Consider the following 17,119-nt stretch of genomic DNA (forward strand, 5'->3'; position numbering starts at 1 on the left):
AAGTCAAGTTACCTCATCCATTGATCCCAATGAGATTCAGATGGGACATTACCACAATCCTGGCTTTTATGGGGTCGATAGAACTGTTTACTTTCTTCTTTATCGGTGCTTTCCTCTTGACATTGCTCCTTTGGTTGCTGCCTCTGTGGCTTAAATTTCTGTTTTGCTATTAGCCAAAATATAGAGAGAAAGAGGATACGGCAATAATGAGAGAAAATTTCCTCCAGCAGACAGGAAATTTCAACCCTTTTCTTCCTGTGTCCCCGTTACTCCTTGCCTAGCTCTCTGTTGGCTGCGTTTGTCGCCTGTTGAATATGAATGGGTGAAAACATAGCCATGTTATTTTTCGGTCGCGTTTATTTCCAACACCAGATTTCTGATTGGTCCCCTTGGAGGACAAGACACACACAGCAGTTTATCTGGAATGTGTAATTAGATCCTGCCTGCCTGAGTAATCAATAAGTGTAATTCGAGCCATTCTGACTGCCAGGCTCCAGACAGAACAGAGCTCACATAGAACAGACAGGGCTCACCCTCGCGGGTTAAGTCCTTCTCCCACCCCCCAAAAAAGTTCCTGCTCCCCCAACAAGTTCCTAACCTTCCTCCTATCCCCTGAGTTTCTGACATTCTCCCCCTGCCCAAGCTCCTGACGTTACCCCCCCGAGTTTCTGACCTTCCCCCCTCCTCTGAGTTCTCTATCTTTCTCCTCCTCTCTCCTGTCCTCTCTCTCTTCTCCTCCTCTCTCTCGCACCCCTCCTCCTCTCTCCCCCTCCTCTCTCTCTCTGCCTCCCTCTCCCCCTCCTCTCTCTACTCTCCTCCCTCTACCCTCCTCTCTCTCTCTCACCCTCCTCTCCCTCTCTCTCCCCCCCTCTCTCCCCTTCCGATTCACACTCTCTCTCCCCCTCTCTCTCATCCTCCAATTCCCTCTCCCCCTCCAATCTCTCCCCTCCTCTCTCTCTCTCCCCCCTCTGATCCCCTCTCTCTCTCCCACCCTCTGATCTCCTCTCTCCCCTTTCAATCCTCTCTTTCACCCCCCCCCAACCTGGCCACTAACGGATCCAGTGACCTTCTCCTTACGGAGCCGAGGAAAGTGCAACCCATGGTGCCGGCCGCAACTGTTGGGTACTGCGCATGGGCAGCTCCGGGATACCAAGCGCATGCGCAGAAGGTCGTAAAGCTGTTCATGCGGATAATCATAGAATCATAGCATCATAGAAAGTTACAGCACGGAAGGAGGCCATTTCGGCCCATTGTGTCCATGCCGGCCAACAAAGAGCTATCCAGCCTAATCCCACTTCCCAGCTCCTGGTCCGTAGCCCTGCAGGTTACAGCATCCCAAGTGCACATCCAAGTACTTTTTAAATGTGGTTAGGGTTCCTGCCTCTACCACCCTTTCAGGCAGTGAGTTCCAGGCCCCCACAACCCTCTGGGTGAAGAAGTTTCCCCTCAAATCCCCTCTAAACCTTCTCCCAATTACTTTAAATCTGTGCCCCCTGGTTTTTGGCCCCTCTGCTAAGGGAAATAGGTCCTTTCTATCCACTTTATCTAGGCCCCTCATAATTTTATACACCTCAATAAGGTCTCCCCTCAGCCTCCTCTGTTCCAAGGAAAACAAATCCAGCCGATCCAGACTTTCCTCATAGCTAAGATTCTCTACTCCCAGCAACATCCTTGTAAATCTCCTCTGTACCCTCTCTAGTGCAATCACATCTTTCCTCTAATGTGGTGACCAGAACTGCACGCAGTACTCTAGTTGAGGCCTAACTAGCGTTTTATACAGTTGAAGCATAACCCCCCTGCTCTTGTATTCTATGCCACGGCTAATAAAGGCAAGCATTTCGTATGCCTTCTTAACCACCTTATCTACCTGGCCTGCTACCTTCAGGGATCTGTGGACATGCACTCCAAGGTCCCTTTGTTCCTCTACACTACTCAGTGTCCTACCACTTAATGTGTATTCCCTTTCCTTGTTAGCCCTCCCCAAATGCATTACCTCACACTTCTCTGGATTGAATTTCATTTGCCACTGTTCTGCCCACTTGACCAATTTATTGATATCTTCCTGCAGTCTACAGCTTCCTTCTTCAGTATCAACCACACAGCCAATTTTAGTATCATCTGCAAACTTCTTAATCATACCCCCTATATACAAGTCTAGATCATTGATATATACCACAAGAAGCAAGGGACCTAGTACTGAGCCCTGTGGAACACCACTGGAAACAACCTTCCAGTCACAAAAACACCCATCAACCATTACCCTCTGCTTCCTGTCTCCGAGCCAGTTTTGAATCCAACTTGACACTTTGCCCTAGATCCCATGGGCTTTCAACTTCGTGACCAGTCTGCCATGTGGAACCTTATCAAAAGCCTTGCTAAAGTCCATATACACTACATCAAACGCACTACCCTCATCTACCCTCCTTGTTACCTCCTCAAAAAATTCAATCAAGTTTGTCAGGCACGATCTTCCCTTAACAAATCCGTGCTGACTATCCTTGATTAATCCGTGTCTTTCTAATTGAAGATTTATCCTGTACTTCAGAATTCTTTCCAATAATTTTCCCACCACCGAGGTTAGGCTGACTGGCCTGTAATTACTCGGTCTATCCTTTTCTCCCTTTTTAAACAAGGGTACCACATTAGCAGCCCTCCAGTCCTCCGGCACCACACCTGAAGCCAGAGAGGATTTAAAAATGATGGTCAGGACCTCTGCTATTTCCTCTTTTGCTTCACTTAACAGCCTGGGATACATTTCATCTGGGCCTGGAGATTTATCCACTTTTAAAGCTGCTAAACCCCTTAATACTTCCTCTCTCACTATGTTTATTTCATCTAATATTTCACACTCCTCCCCCCCGATAGCAATGTCTGCTTCGTCCCTCTCCTTTGTGAAAACAGACGCAACGTATTCATTAAGAACCCTACCGAGGTCTCCCGCCTCCACACACAGATTACCCTCATGATCTCTAATAGGCCCTACCCTTTCTTTAGTTATCCTCTTACTCTTAATATATTTATAAAACATCTTTAGGTTTTCCTTGATTTTACTTGGCAAGAATTTTTCATGCTCTCTTTTTGCTTTCCTAATATCCTTTCTAATTGCACCCCTGCACTTTCTGTACTCCTCTAAAGATTTAGCCCTCGGTATCTGTCATATGCCTCCCTTTTTTCCTTTATCCTACCCTGTATGTCCCTAGACATCCAGGGGGCTCTAGATTTGTTAGTCCCACCTTTTTTCTTTAAGGGCACATATTTGGTCTGAACCCTCCGGATCTCCTCCTTGAATGCCTCCCACTGCTGTGACACTGATGTACTTTCAAGTAGCTGTTTCCAGTCCACTTTGTCTAAATTCCCTCTGAGCTTAGCAAAATTTGCTTTTCCCCAATTTAGAATTTTTATTCCTGATCCATCCTTGTCCTTTTCCATAACTACCTTAAATCTAACTGTCTTATGGGCACTAGCACCAAAATGCCCCCCCACTGATATGCCTTCTACCTGCCCAGCTTCATTCTCTAAAACTAAGTCCAGAACCACCCCCTCCCTTGTTGGGCTTGCTACATACTGGCTAAAAAAGTTCTCCTGGATGCATTTTAGCAATTCCACATCCTCTATACCCTTCACACTAATTTTATCCCAGTTAATATTGGGGTAGTTGAAATCCCCTACTATTACTGCCCTATAGATTTTGCACTTCTCAGAAATTTGTCTATATATTTGTTCTTCTATCTCCCTCTCACTGTTTGGGGGTCTGTAGTACACTCAATTCAATTCAATTCAATTTTATTTGTCATATATGCAGCAGACGTGTGTACTGCACAATGAAATGTTGATTTTTACGAGTCCTCCCAAGCAGTGTGATCGCCCCTTTTTTGTTTTTCAATTCGACCCATATGGCCTCGTTTGATGATCCCTCCAACATATCAGCCCTCCTCACAGCTGTAATAGTTTCTTTAATCAATACCGCGACTCCCCCTCCCTTTTTACCTCCCTCTCTATCCTGTCTGAAAATCCTGTAACCAGGAATGTTGAGCTGCCATACCTGCCCCTCTTTCAGCCATGTCTCTGTAATAGCTATAATATCATAGTCCCAAGTATCTACCTGTGCCCTCAGCTCATCTGCCTTGTTCGCTATATTCCTTGCACTGAAGTATATACCATTTAGTACAGGCAAACCTCCTTGTTGACTACAGGTGCTATCTAGCCCTTGTTCGCTATATTCCTTGCACTGAAGTATATACCATTTAATACAGGCAAACATCCTTGTTGACTACAGGTACTATCTAGCCCTTGATTCCTCTGTCCTTCCAATTTACTTTCTACGTTTTTGTTTTCCAATTCCAGTTTTTCTTCCCTCCCTACTGACTCTATTCTTAGGTTCCCATCCCCCTGCCAAGTTAGTTTAAGCCACCCACAACAGCACTAGCAAACCCTCCCACGAGGATATTGGTCCCGTTCCCATTGAGGTGCAATCCATCTGGCTTGTAGAGGTCCCACCTCCCCCAGAAACGGTTCCAATTCCTCAGGAATCTAAAGCCCTCCCTCCTACACTGTAATGTATATACCTTTAAGGGGGGAACTATCTTTTACAGCTCATGTATGCTGCAGTACTGGCAGTGACCACACCTGTATATAGCACTGAGTAGTAATCTGTACAGATCAGTTCCAGTGTGAGCCACGTTTAGTAAACACCTGTTGTACCGTTCTCCTGCAGTCTGTGTCTTATTATACACGGACACAACATTGGCGACAAGGCAAGTTCGAACCTACCTGCAACTCTGCATCACCTCCCGGGGATTCGTTCCTGGAGATCAGTGGATTGGAGGTCAAGGCCAGAGACTCGGGCGTCGACCACGGGCAACCGCCCAGTCATCCAGCAGAGACTCAAGAATTGCAGGGGAGGCTGTCGAGAGCCAGGCTTGGCTTTCCAGTCGAGGTGGTCCAGCGAAACGGGCTGGCAACAGGTAGTGTGCAGACCCTTCCCAGACAGCGGCAGGCTAGAGCCCGACCGAGCGGCACAGCAAAGGGCCGAGCAGCGTCGACGGGGGAGAGAGAGAGAGGGCAGAGCGCACAGGGCGCAGCCGGTGTTCAGGGGCTGAGCAGCGTCGGAGAGAGGGAGAGAGAGATGCACAGAAACCCGCGAGGCACCGCCATTGCCACGAGGACTGCCGAGAGCGGCGTTGGCAGCAGCGCAGGAGAAGCGCATGAAACCTACAGGGCGCCGCCATTGCCACGAGAACCACCGGGAGCGGGCGTTGGCAGCAGCGGGGGAGGAAGGAAAGCGCGGGAGCCGCCATTTTAAGTCATTGGGAGACGCCATTTTAAACCACACCCAAAGTGCTGAAGAGTGGCAGTATCACCGCATTTGAAATTGAAGTCGAAGATTGGACTACATATGTCGAACGAATAAAGGTATACTGCAAGGCAAATGAGGTGTCAGATGACAAGAAAGCGTCGGTATTGTTAAATTTAATGGGTGCAAAGACGTATGGTTTATTACGAAATCTAGTAACCCCAACGAAGCCAATGGAAAAGAGTTTTGAAGACATAGTAACGATACTACAGGAACATTTAAACCCCACACCGCTGCTGATAGCAGAAAGATTCAAGTTTCACAAACGGAACCAGCATAAGGATGAAAGCAATGCTGATTATTTAACAGAACTGCGCAAACTATCGAAACACTGCCAGTTTGGAGCGGGACTGGCAGATACCTTAAGGGACAAGTTTGTGTGTGGGCTTCAAAGTGAAGGAACCCAGAAACGGCTTTTATCTGAAAAGGACCTTACGCTGGAAAAGGCTTTCAGCATTGCGGTATCATATGAAGCAGCAGCACGGGGCGCTGCAGAGATACAACAGAGACCGCAAGAATATGGCACAAACGAAATGCCATATGGAACAGAGAAGTGCTATCACTGCAGCAGAACAACACACGACCAGAATGATTGCTGGTTCAAAGACAAAGTGTGCAGACAGTGTGGAAAAGTAGGACACATAGCACGAGTCTGCAGGTCGGGAAAGAAAACCAGCAATAAGAAACCTACCAAAGGAAAGTACCAGAAGGTACATAAGATGACGGAGAATAGTTCAGATGAACAAAAGAGTGATAACGACTCCGAAATCAGGGAACTGAGTTGTCTGAAACTACATAATGTGATCACAACGGAGGATCACTGAAACATTTGGGTCACTCTCAAGATAGCAGGAGTCCAGTTAAAGATGGAATTGGACACAGGATCAGCCCTAACAGTCATAAACCGACGGGACTACGAGCGGCTATTCTCACACATACCCTTGAGAGACACAAAAATTATTTTGAAGACATACACGGGGCAAAAAAGTCTACCCCAATGGAAAAATAAGGGTGACCGTTATATATAACGGTAAGGAAACACCAAAACTAGACCTGTATGTATTGCAAGATGGAGGACCACCATTACTGGAACATGAATGGATCCGGAAAATACAACTGGATTGGCATTCCATACAGGCACTGACTGTGGCTGACAAAAAGGATGATGATGTCACACCTGGGCGACTGTCAAAGATCCTAACTGACGCGAAAGAAGTGTTCCAGCAAGGACTCGGAACACTAAAAGGCATGACAGCGACGATTAAAATTGAAGAAAACGCAAGCCCAAAATTTTTTAAGGCCAGTCCGGTACCTTATGCGATCCGCCCAGCCGTCGAAGCAGAGCTGGAGAGTCTGGAACGTTCAGGTGTACTGTCCAAGGTAGACTGGAGCGAGTGGGCTACACCCATCGTCCCTGTGATGAAAAAGTCGTTGAGCAGCACGCCTGGGGAACCAAGGAAGGTTCGCATCTGTGGGGACTTTAAGGTAACAGTGAACCCGATCCTTCACACCGTACAATATCCACTTCTGCGGATTGAAGATATTTTCGCCTCGCTATCTGGAGGGAAACGCTTCACTAAGATTGATCTGGCCCAGGCGTATCTGCAAATGGAGGTAGAAGAAGCATCAAAAAAGTACCTCACAATCAACACCCATAAAGGTCTCTACCAATACAACCGGCTGGTATTCGGGGTAGCATCAGCTCCGGCTATTTGGCAGAGGGCAATGGAACAAGTCCTGCAAGGGATCCCAGGGACCCAGTGTTATTTGGACGACATCCTGGTCACGGGCGAAAATGACAGTGATCACCTTGCCAACCTGGAGCAGGTGCTCACTAGATTGCAGGAATATGGGCTCCGAGCTAACTGCCCCAGCTGCGAGTTTTTTAGAAAAGAGATCTCGTATTGTGGCCATGTTATCAATAAAGAGGGGTTACATAAGTCCCCAGAGAAGATTGAGGCAGTAGTCAAGGCTCCAGCACCGGAAAATGTGTCACAACTGAGGTCGTTCCTCGGGCTGGTAAACTACTACCATAAGTTCTTGCCAAATTTGTCTACAATACTACACCCACTGAACACCCTACTGCAAACTGGGGTGCCATGGAAGTGGAGTGACAAATGTAGACGAGCTTTCCAGAAGAGCAAAACACTAATCACATCGAAAGAGGTATTGGCCCATTACAACCCAGCATTACCAATTCGGTTGGCATGTGATGTGTCACCCTACGGCATTGGAGCGGTGCTGTTGCACAAATTCTCAGACGGCTCAGAGAGGCCAATAGCCTTTGCGTCACGATCACTAACCTCAGCCGAGCGTAACTACGCCCAGATTGACAGGGAGGCCCTCAGCCTAGTGTGGGGAGTGAAAAAGTTCAATCACTATCTGCACGGGCAGAAATTCACGTTGCTGACTGATCACCAGCCTCTTGTCTCCATTTTTAATCCGAAGAAGGGCGTTCCGGTGATGACTGCGCAATGACTACAAAGATGGTCACTTTTTCTAGGGGTGCACCACTATGAGATTGAATATAAGGGCACGAAACAGCATGGAAATGCTGATGGGCTATCACGCCTGCCACTGCCTACTGTGGAGGAAGCACCAGCAGTGGGTCCTGTCGAAATATTCCATTCGACTATAGTTGAATACCTACCGGTAACTAACGCTTGTATCGAAAAGGAAAACCGAAATGACCCGACACTGTCTCGGGTATATGATTTGACGGTGAAGGGATGGCCAGCACATGGCGACTCACTGTTGCCAGCATTCTCGACAAGGAGAGAACAGCTGTCAGTGTGCCGGGGGACCTTGATGTGTGGATCCCGAGTGGTAATTCCACCCAAGTTAAGGGATAGAGTGCTCAATGAGCTTCATGAGGGTCATCTGGGAGGGGTAAAAATGAAAAGCCTAGCCAGGGCTTATGTGTGGTGGCCGGGAATCGATAAACAAATCGAGGACCTGACCAAAAGCTGCTCAGGATGCCAGAAAGTCCAAAATGCACCACCACAGGCCCCTCTACACCCATGGGAGTGGCCCTCATCTCCATGGCAACGGGTGCATATTGATTTTGCTGGTCCATTCATGGACTCAATGTTTTTAATTGCCGTGGATGTGCACTCGAAATGGCCTGAGGTCATCAAAATGTCCTCCACCACCACGGAGAAAACTATTGCAGTCCTACGGACCATTTTTGCCAGGAATGGCTTGCCAGAACAGATTTGCTCTGACAACGGACCACAGTTTGTGCCCGAAGAGTTCCGGAGGTTCTTGAAAAAGAATGGGGTAAGGCATTACACATCCGCCCCGTATCATCCAGCCACAAATGGATTGGCTGAGAGGTTCGTACAAACCTTTAAGAAGGCAATAAAGGCTATGTACAATGACAACATTCCGCTGCAGCACAAGGTGGACAATTTCCTGTTCGCCTACTGGAATGCGACACATGCAGTCACCAACCAGGCCCCAGCCATGATGTTCTTTAACCGAAGGTTAAGATCTCGCCTGGATTTGCTCAGACCAAACGTACGAAGAGGTGTTGAGAGTAAGCAATTCCAGCACATCCATGAGAAGCCAACAAGGAGCTTCAATGTAGGGCAACCAGTCTTGGCCCGTGACTACCGAACAGAAAAATGGCAGCCAGGAATGATATGCACACGGCAGGGCCCACTAATGTACACAGTGGACGTTGGGGAGAGCATTGTGAGATGCCATGCTGACCAGATCCTAGAGTCACAGGAACAAGTCAACCCCATGCCTCGCCCATACGTACCTGGTGATGAACCCGACGTACAGGTCGCATCTACCCCAGAAACAGTAGCATCGGAAGCTGATGAACCAACCGACGACAGGGGGCCAGAATCGCCTCCGCGCCAAGAGCAAGACACTCGGGAAAGGCGCTATCCAGAAAGGATCAGGAAGCCTCCCCAAAGACTGAATATATAAATAGACTATTTTCAGCTAATGTTGCATGTTAAAAGTGTTAATTGTAATTAGTTTGATATTTAATTGTTAAATGAGTGTTATGGTACTGTTAATCTAAAAGGGGAGGAATTGTAATGTATATACCTTTAAGGGGGGAACTATCTTTTACAGCTCATGTATACTGCAGTACCGGCAGTGACCACACCTGTATATAGCACTGAGTAGTAATCTGTACAGATCAGTTCAGTGTGAGCCACGTTTAGTAAACACCTGTTGTACCGTTCTCCTGCAGTCTGTGTCTTATTATACACAGACACAACATACACCATCTCTCCAGCCACACAATCATCTGCTCTATCTTCCTATTTCTGTATTCACTAGCACGTGGCACTGGTAGTAATCCGGAGATGTCCTGCTTCTTAATCTCTTCCTTAGCTCCATAAACTCTGCCTGCAGGACCTCATCCCTCTTTCTACCTATGTCGTTGGTACAGTGTTATTTTCTCGCTATTCACTATTGCTTTCTTTTTCTCTCTCAATGATACACTATGTTCTTGTTACTCCTGATGCTTTCTCTGAACCCTTTTGTGTTATTCTCCTCGAATGCTCTTCCAATTGCTGCCTTTTAATTACATGCTCTCTCCCAACTCCATGCCCCTCAATTCTGCACGTCTTGCCTGACGTCAGCACCAGCTCCAATTCAACTGAGGAAATCAAGGCACTTCAGGTAAAGTTACTGTTTATTTGGGATCCTGAGTGACCAATCGGTCCGTTGAACGAACGAACGAACGACCGAGCAATCTGGAAATGTTCAAGCCCTCATCTTCGGCCTACACCGTTCAAACTCCTCTTTCATCCTCAGCCACCACCCGTCCCCACCAAAATAGAAGGGGAGCCTGTATTGTAGTTGAATAGTGGGGGGGGGGGGGGGGTGAGGGGAAGTGAGTTCTTCAGAGCAAAATTTAGGAAAGTAATTGCTTTGGAATTGTTATGTTTGTTTTCAGATCTCTTCATTGACTTGCCCCTCCCTATCATCACTGTAGCCTCCTCCAGCCCCACACCACCTTAAACATTCACTCCCTCCACCACCGGCGGACCGTGTCTGCAGTGTGTTCCATCTACAAGATGCACTGCAGTAACTTACCAAGGCTTCTTTGGCAGCACCTCCCAAACCTGCAACCTCTACCACTTAGAAGGACAAGGGCAGCATGGGAACACCACCACCTCCAAGTTACATACCATTCTGACTTGGAAGTATATCGCTGATCCTTCATCGTTGCTGGGTCAAAATCCTGGAATTCCCTCCTTAACAGCACTGTGGGAGTACCTTCACCACACGGACTGCAGCGGTTCAAGAAGGTGGATCACCACCACCTTCTCAAGGGCAACTAGGGATGGGCAATAAATGCTGGCCTTGCCAGCGACGCCTACATCCTATGAATGAATTTTTTTTTAAACTCCGAGATCTGAGAACAGTGTTAGCACTGTTGCCTCACAGCACCAGGGACCCGGGTTCGAATCCGGCCTCGGGTGACTGTCTGTGTGGAGTTTGCACATTCTCCCCGTGTTTGCGTGGGTTTCCTCCGGGTGCTCCGGTTTCCTCCCACAGTCCAAAGATGTGCGAGTTAGGTTGATTGGCTATGATAAATTGACCCTTAATGTTAGGGGGATTAAATACGTGGGGTTACTGGGATATGTGTTGGTGTAGGGGTTGCGGGGATCAGGTGGGATATGTGTCAGTGCAGGCTCGATGGGCCAAAATGGCCTCTATCTGCACTGTGGGGTTTCTGTGATTCTGTGATCTCTGCTCTCCTCCAACTCTAGCCTCTTGCGCATTCCAGATTTTAATCGCTCCACCACTGGCGGCCGTGTCTTCAGCTGTCATGGCCCTACGTTCTGGAATTCCCTCCCTAAACGTCTGTTTATCCACCACTTTCCTCCTTTAAGATGCTCCGTAAAACTTACCTCTTTGACCAAGCTTTTGGTTGCCTCTCCTAATATCCCTTTATGTGGCTCGGTGTCAGATTGTGTTTGATAATCGCTCCTGTTAAGCAACTTGGGATGTTTTACTGCATTAAAGGTGCTATATAAATGCAAGTTGTTCGTTGTTGTACTGACGCTGTAATCTTGCACATACGCCTTCAGGTGTTTCTCCTATCTTCCAATCACTGCGGTGAAGTAAGGACAATTGTAAACCAACAAGTTATTTGAATGTAATATACAATCAGGATATAGTTTTGGGTGAAATTCAGCCTAATTTCTTCTGCTCACCCTAGCTTCAAAAACAATAAAACATGCCACTCTATCCGTTATGAGTTAAATTCCACCATAAATTAGCCCGTTGTGCTCCCCAACCCTCCTGCTGGCGAATTTACACCACAATTCACTGGAAAAATAAGTAGAATACGCCACAGCAAGCAGAGACAGATCGCGAGTGGTGCAGCCAATGAATAGTTAATAAATAATTTCAATTGTTGGTTTCTGTGGGAATTTCAAGTTAGATTATATAATGAATCACTCTGTGGGAGTGTAATGTCAAATCTATCTAAAAAAAACTCTAATTAATCGAATCCAAGCATATTGTTCTTTAAGGAAGAGATGTTCCAAGTACAGGCTAGGTACATTCCAACAAGGGGGAAGGGTAAGGGAAGCAAAGCAAGGGCTCCTTGGATGATGAGGGAGATAGAGAAGATGATAAATCAAAAAAAGAAGGGGTATGATGCATGTCAGGTGAATTCTTCAAGGGAGAACCAGAACAAAAACAATAAGTTGAAAGGGGATGTGAAGATGAAAGTAAGATTGGCGAAGAGAGAATACGAGAGTAAAATGGCGATTAACATAAAAGGGAACTCTAAAATCGTCTACCGGCATGTAAACAGTAAGCGGGTAGTAAGAGGCGGGGTGGGGCTCATTAGGGTCAAAGAAGGTGATATATGCTTAGAGGCGCAGGGCAAGGCTAGAATACTCAATGAGTACTTTGTATCGGTGTTTACTAAGGAGGTGGATGCTGACAAAATATCGGTAGAAGTGGAAAAGGTAGAAGCAATGGAAGGGGTGAAAATTGAGACAGGATGTACTAGAAAGGCTGGGTATGCTTAGAGTGGTCAAGTTGCCTGGTCCAGATGGCTTGCATCCCAGGTTGCTAAGGGAATTGGGGGAGGAGATAGCAGAAGGGCTTGCATAATTTTCCAATCTTCCCTAGATGCGGGGGAGGTGCCTGAGGATTAGAAAGTGGCAAATGTGACACCGTTGCTCAAGAAAGGTTGTTAGGACAATCCTAGTAACTACAGGCCGGTCAGTTTAACATCAGTGGTGGGTAAAGTTTTAGAAACAATAATCAAGGAAAAAATTAACAGGCATTTGGAGAGGTTTAAGCTAATTAAGGAGAGCCAATACAAGTTTGTAAAAGGCAGATTGTGTTTGACTAATCTAATTTAATTTTTTGATAAAGTAACAGGGAGGATCGGTGAAGGGAATGCAATGGATGTTGTCTACATGGATTTTCGGAAGGCGTTTGACAAAGTACCACATAGAAGGTTGGTTAACAAAATTGAGGCTCATGGAATAGGTGGGTCAGTGGCAGCTTGGATAAGGAATTGGCTTAAGGACAGAAAACAGCGAGTTGTGGTAAATGGCCATTTTTCAGACTGGAGGATGGTAGACAGTGGTGTTCCCCAAGGGTCAGTGCTGGGGCCACTGCTTTTTTTGATATATATAAATGACCTGGATAATGGAATAGAGAGTAGAATTTCTAAATTTGCCGATAACACCAAACTTGGGGGTGTGGCAAACAGTGAGGATGATACCAATCGACTGCAGCAGGACATAGAAAGGCTAGCAGAATGGGCAGACAAGTGGCAGATGGAATTTAATACAGAGAAGTGTGAGGTGATGCATTTTGGCAGAAGGAACAGGGAGAGGCAATATAGACTTAATGGCACAGTTTTAAAGAGTGTGCAGGGACACAGGGACCTGGGAGTTAATATGCATAGGTCCCTGAAGATGGCAGGACATATTGAGAGAGTGGTTAACAAAGCATATGGGATCTTGGGCTTCATAAATAGAGGTACTGAGTACAAAAGTAGAGAAGTTATGCTGAACCTTTATAAAGCGCTGGTTAGGCCACAACTGGAGTATTGTGTCCAGTTCTGGTCACCACACTTTAGGAAGGATGTGAAGGCCCTTGAGAGGGTGCAGAGGAGATTTACCAGAATGGTTCTGGAGATGGGGGATCTTAGCTACAAGGACAGGTTGGAGAAGCTGGATTTGTTTTCATTAGAGCAAAGGAGGTTGAAGGGTGATTTGACAGAGATGTACAAGATTATGATGTGTTTGGATAGGCTAGACGGGGGAAAGGCTGCTCCCACTAGCTGATGGTACAAGGACTAGGGGACACAGATTTAAGGTTTTGGGCAAGAGATACCGGGGGGGGGGGGGATGGGAGGAAAAACTTATTTACGCAGTGAGTGGTGAGGACCTGGAACTCGCTGCCGACGGAAGCGGAGACACTCAATGTTTTCAAGGGGAGACTGGATAGGCACTTGAGGGAAATAAACTTGCAGGGCTACGGGGATAGAGCGGGGGAATGGGACTGACTGGATTGCTCTACAGAGAGCTGGCACGGACTCGATGGGCGAATGGCCTCCTTCTGTGCCGTTATGACTCTATGACTACGACTATGTTCATTTTCAGATGAGTTGGCTGAAAGTTGCATTTTACCCCTGCTGACTGGAACGGGAAACCATTTGTTGTTAAATTGTTAAGGAATTCATCAGAACACAGCAGTGCCAATATAGATTTCTGCCTTTGGTCAACATTTATTTAGTAAAAATTTGGTAGCAAATTACTAAAAGCTGTAAGCCCGGACAAATAATGAATAAATATTGGCACAAGAACAAATAGTTCTTCTGTAACTCTCGCACTGTATTAGGAGGCTATGGCTGGGAGCTGTGGATTTTAAGTGTGTTGTACTTCACCTGTAATTGACATCAGAAAAACAATTTCAGAAATGATACAGAAACGTAAGATTGTAAGAAATAGGAGCAGGAGTAGGCCCTACGGCCCCTCGAGTTCCATTCAGTAAGATAATGGCTGATCTTCTACCTCAACTCCACTTTCCCGCCCTATCCCCGTGTCCCTTGATACCCTTCCTGTCCAAAAATCTATCGATCTCATTCTTGAATATACTCAATGACTGAGCATCCACAGCCCTCTAGGGTAGAGAATTCCTAAGATTCACAATCCTCTAAGTGAAGAAATATCGCATCTCAGTCTTAAATGGCCGACCCCTTATCCTGAGGCGATGACCCCTAGTTCTAGACTCTCCAGCCAGGGGAAACAGCCTCTCAGCATCTTCCCTGTCAATCCCTCTAAGGATTTTATACATTTCAATGAGATCACCTCTCATTCTTGTAAACTCCAGAGAATATAGGCCCATTCTACTCAATCTCTCTTTATACAACAACCCTCTCATCCAAGGAATCAATCTAGTGAACCTTTGCTGCACTGCCTCCGAGGCAAGTATATCCTTCCTTTGGTAAGACCAAAACTATGTACAGTACTCCAGGTGTGGTCTCACAAAAGCCCTGTATAATTGCAGCAAGACTTCCTTACTCTTGCACTCCAACCCCTTGAAATAAAGGCTAACATGCTGTTTGCCTTCCTAATTGCTTGCTGTACCTAGAATCATATAATGGTTACAGCACAGAAAGGGGCCATTTGGCCCGTCGAACCTGTGCTGGCTCTCTGCAAGAGCACTTCAGCTAGTCCTACTCCCCCGCCCTTTCCCCATAGCTCTGCAATTTTTTTTCCTTCAGGTACTTATCCAATTCCCTTTTGAAAGCCACAATTGAATCTGCCTCCATCGTCCTTTCAGGCAGTGCATTCCAGATCCTAACCACTCGCTGCCTAAGAAAAGTTTTTCCTCATGTCGCCTTTGGTTCTTCTGCCAATCACCTTAAATCTGTGTCCTGCATGTTAACTATGTGATTCATGTACAAGGACACTCAAATCCCTCTGAATACCAACATTTACTAGTCTCTCAACTTTAAAAAAAAAATTGGTTTTCTAGTCTTTCTACCAAAGTGGACAATTTCACATTTCCCCGCATTATACTCCATCTGCCACCTTCTTGCCCACTCACTTAACCTGTCTATATCCCTTTGCAGGCTCTTTGTGTCCACCTCACAGCTTACTTTTCCACCTGGCTTTGTATCGTCAGCGAACTTGGATATATTAGAATATATATAGAAAACATTCACTAAGAGGCAAGTTCAGTGCTTCAAGGACCACCCGTACACTTATTTCTTGAACGCCTGTAAAAAAAAAAAATTAACATCCGGATTTGCGTTACATAAAACCTTAAAAAAAAGTGGGCTCTGCTTTGATCAACTTGCTCAAAAAAAATGTAGAATTGAGATAGCAACTATTATAATGCCCAAAAGCAACGCTGCCTCATTTAAATGAGTTCCTGTTATGATTCTTGTATATTCAGCCACCAGATGCAACAATCTAAGTGGGACCGGTGATCTCAACGGCTTTAATTCAGCAATTTGATCTTGCAATTGATTTTAATGGAGTTGGGAGTTATGATAATTCGCCATTCAAGTAATGGCCTGAGTCACTCATGCCATAATTTCCTGGAAATAATAATGGCGCAAATTTCCAGCCCCAAGATGATATTGGGAGCCCTAGAAAGCCAGGCAGATTACAACAAAAAAATAGGCATGGCTTTAAACTTCTCAGGGAATCCCAGCCAAGAAATCATCAAGAGATCAGCAAAATTGAGATTAAAAAAAAATAAACAAGTGAAGAGCGAGCACAGTTGTAAAGAAACCGAGAGGAAAATTTCAGCCTGATCACAGGAAGCAAATAAAGATGCTCTTGGAGCACCAGATGTGGAAATGTCAGACAAGCCAGAATAAGTAGCTCATCGTTGGGTGAGTTTTGCTGTCAACATGCCCGGTAACAATCGTCATTAAAGTCAAATTAGACAGACATTGTGAAAATTTGCATCAATGAGATTTCTGAATGCTACATCGAGTATACTGTTGGGTTTAACAAAATATCTAACGGATAGCAGATGTTTTTACATGCCTGGATTCAGAATAATGATTGATTTGTTTTCAGTTATGTGCTCACTCTGTGTACTTAGGAATTAGGCCAAACGGCCCCTCGAGCCTGCTCCGCCATTCAATAAGATCATATCTGATCTTCGATCTCAACTCCACTTTCCCGCCCTATCTCCATATCCCTTGATTCCCCTAGTCCAAAAATATCTATCTCAGCTTTGAATATACTCAACAATTCAGCATCCACAGCCCTTGGGGTAGATTCACAACCCTCTGAGTGAAGAAATTCCTCCTCATCTCAGTATTAAATGTCCGACCCTTTATCCTGAGACTCTCCAGCCAGGGTAAACAACCTCTTGGCATCTACCCTGTCAATCCCCCTCAGAATCTTTTACTGTAGTAGTAACTTGGTTTCAACTCCGTGTGCTAGTTATCTTTTTTTTAAAGACACAAGCACTTCTTGCTTATGTTTGGACAGTGCATATACTGGACAGAAAATTTCATGTCATTTTTTCCTTAATTTGTTCATTAGTCAGATCAAAAGCGCTCTCCACCATCTCCAGACAACGTTGACATACGAGAATAAAAGGAATCTATCTTTTTTGCTGCTTTCATGTCATTAGTGATATCACTTACCTTTTTCCTTTATTGGGTTTTATGATTTTTTTTGTAACGGGAAATGAAAATCTAAATCTATAGCCAGTTGTATATATTGGAGGGCATTTTGTTATTGGCATGCGAGAATATTTTTGCCATTTTCCCAAAAAGTGACGTTGCAC

The sequence above is a fragment of the Somniosus microcephalus genome, chromosome 1 (genome assembly GCF_052327205.1).
Source record: "Somniosus microcephalus isolate GS21.2 chromosome 1, FLI_Smic_1.0, whole genome shotgun sequence".
NCBI classification, from domain to species: domain Eukaryota; kingdom Metazoa; phylum Chordata; class Chondrichthyes; order Squaliformes; family Somniosidae; genus Somniosus; species Somniosus microcephalus.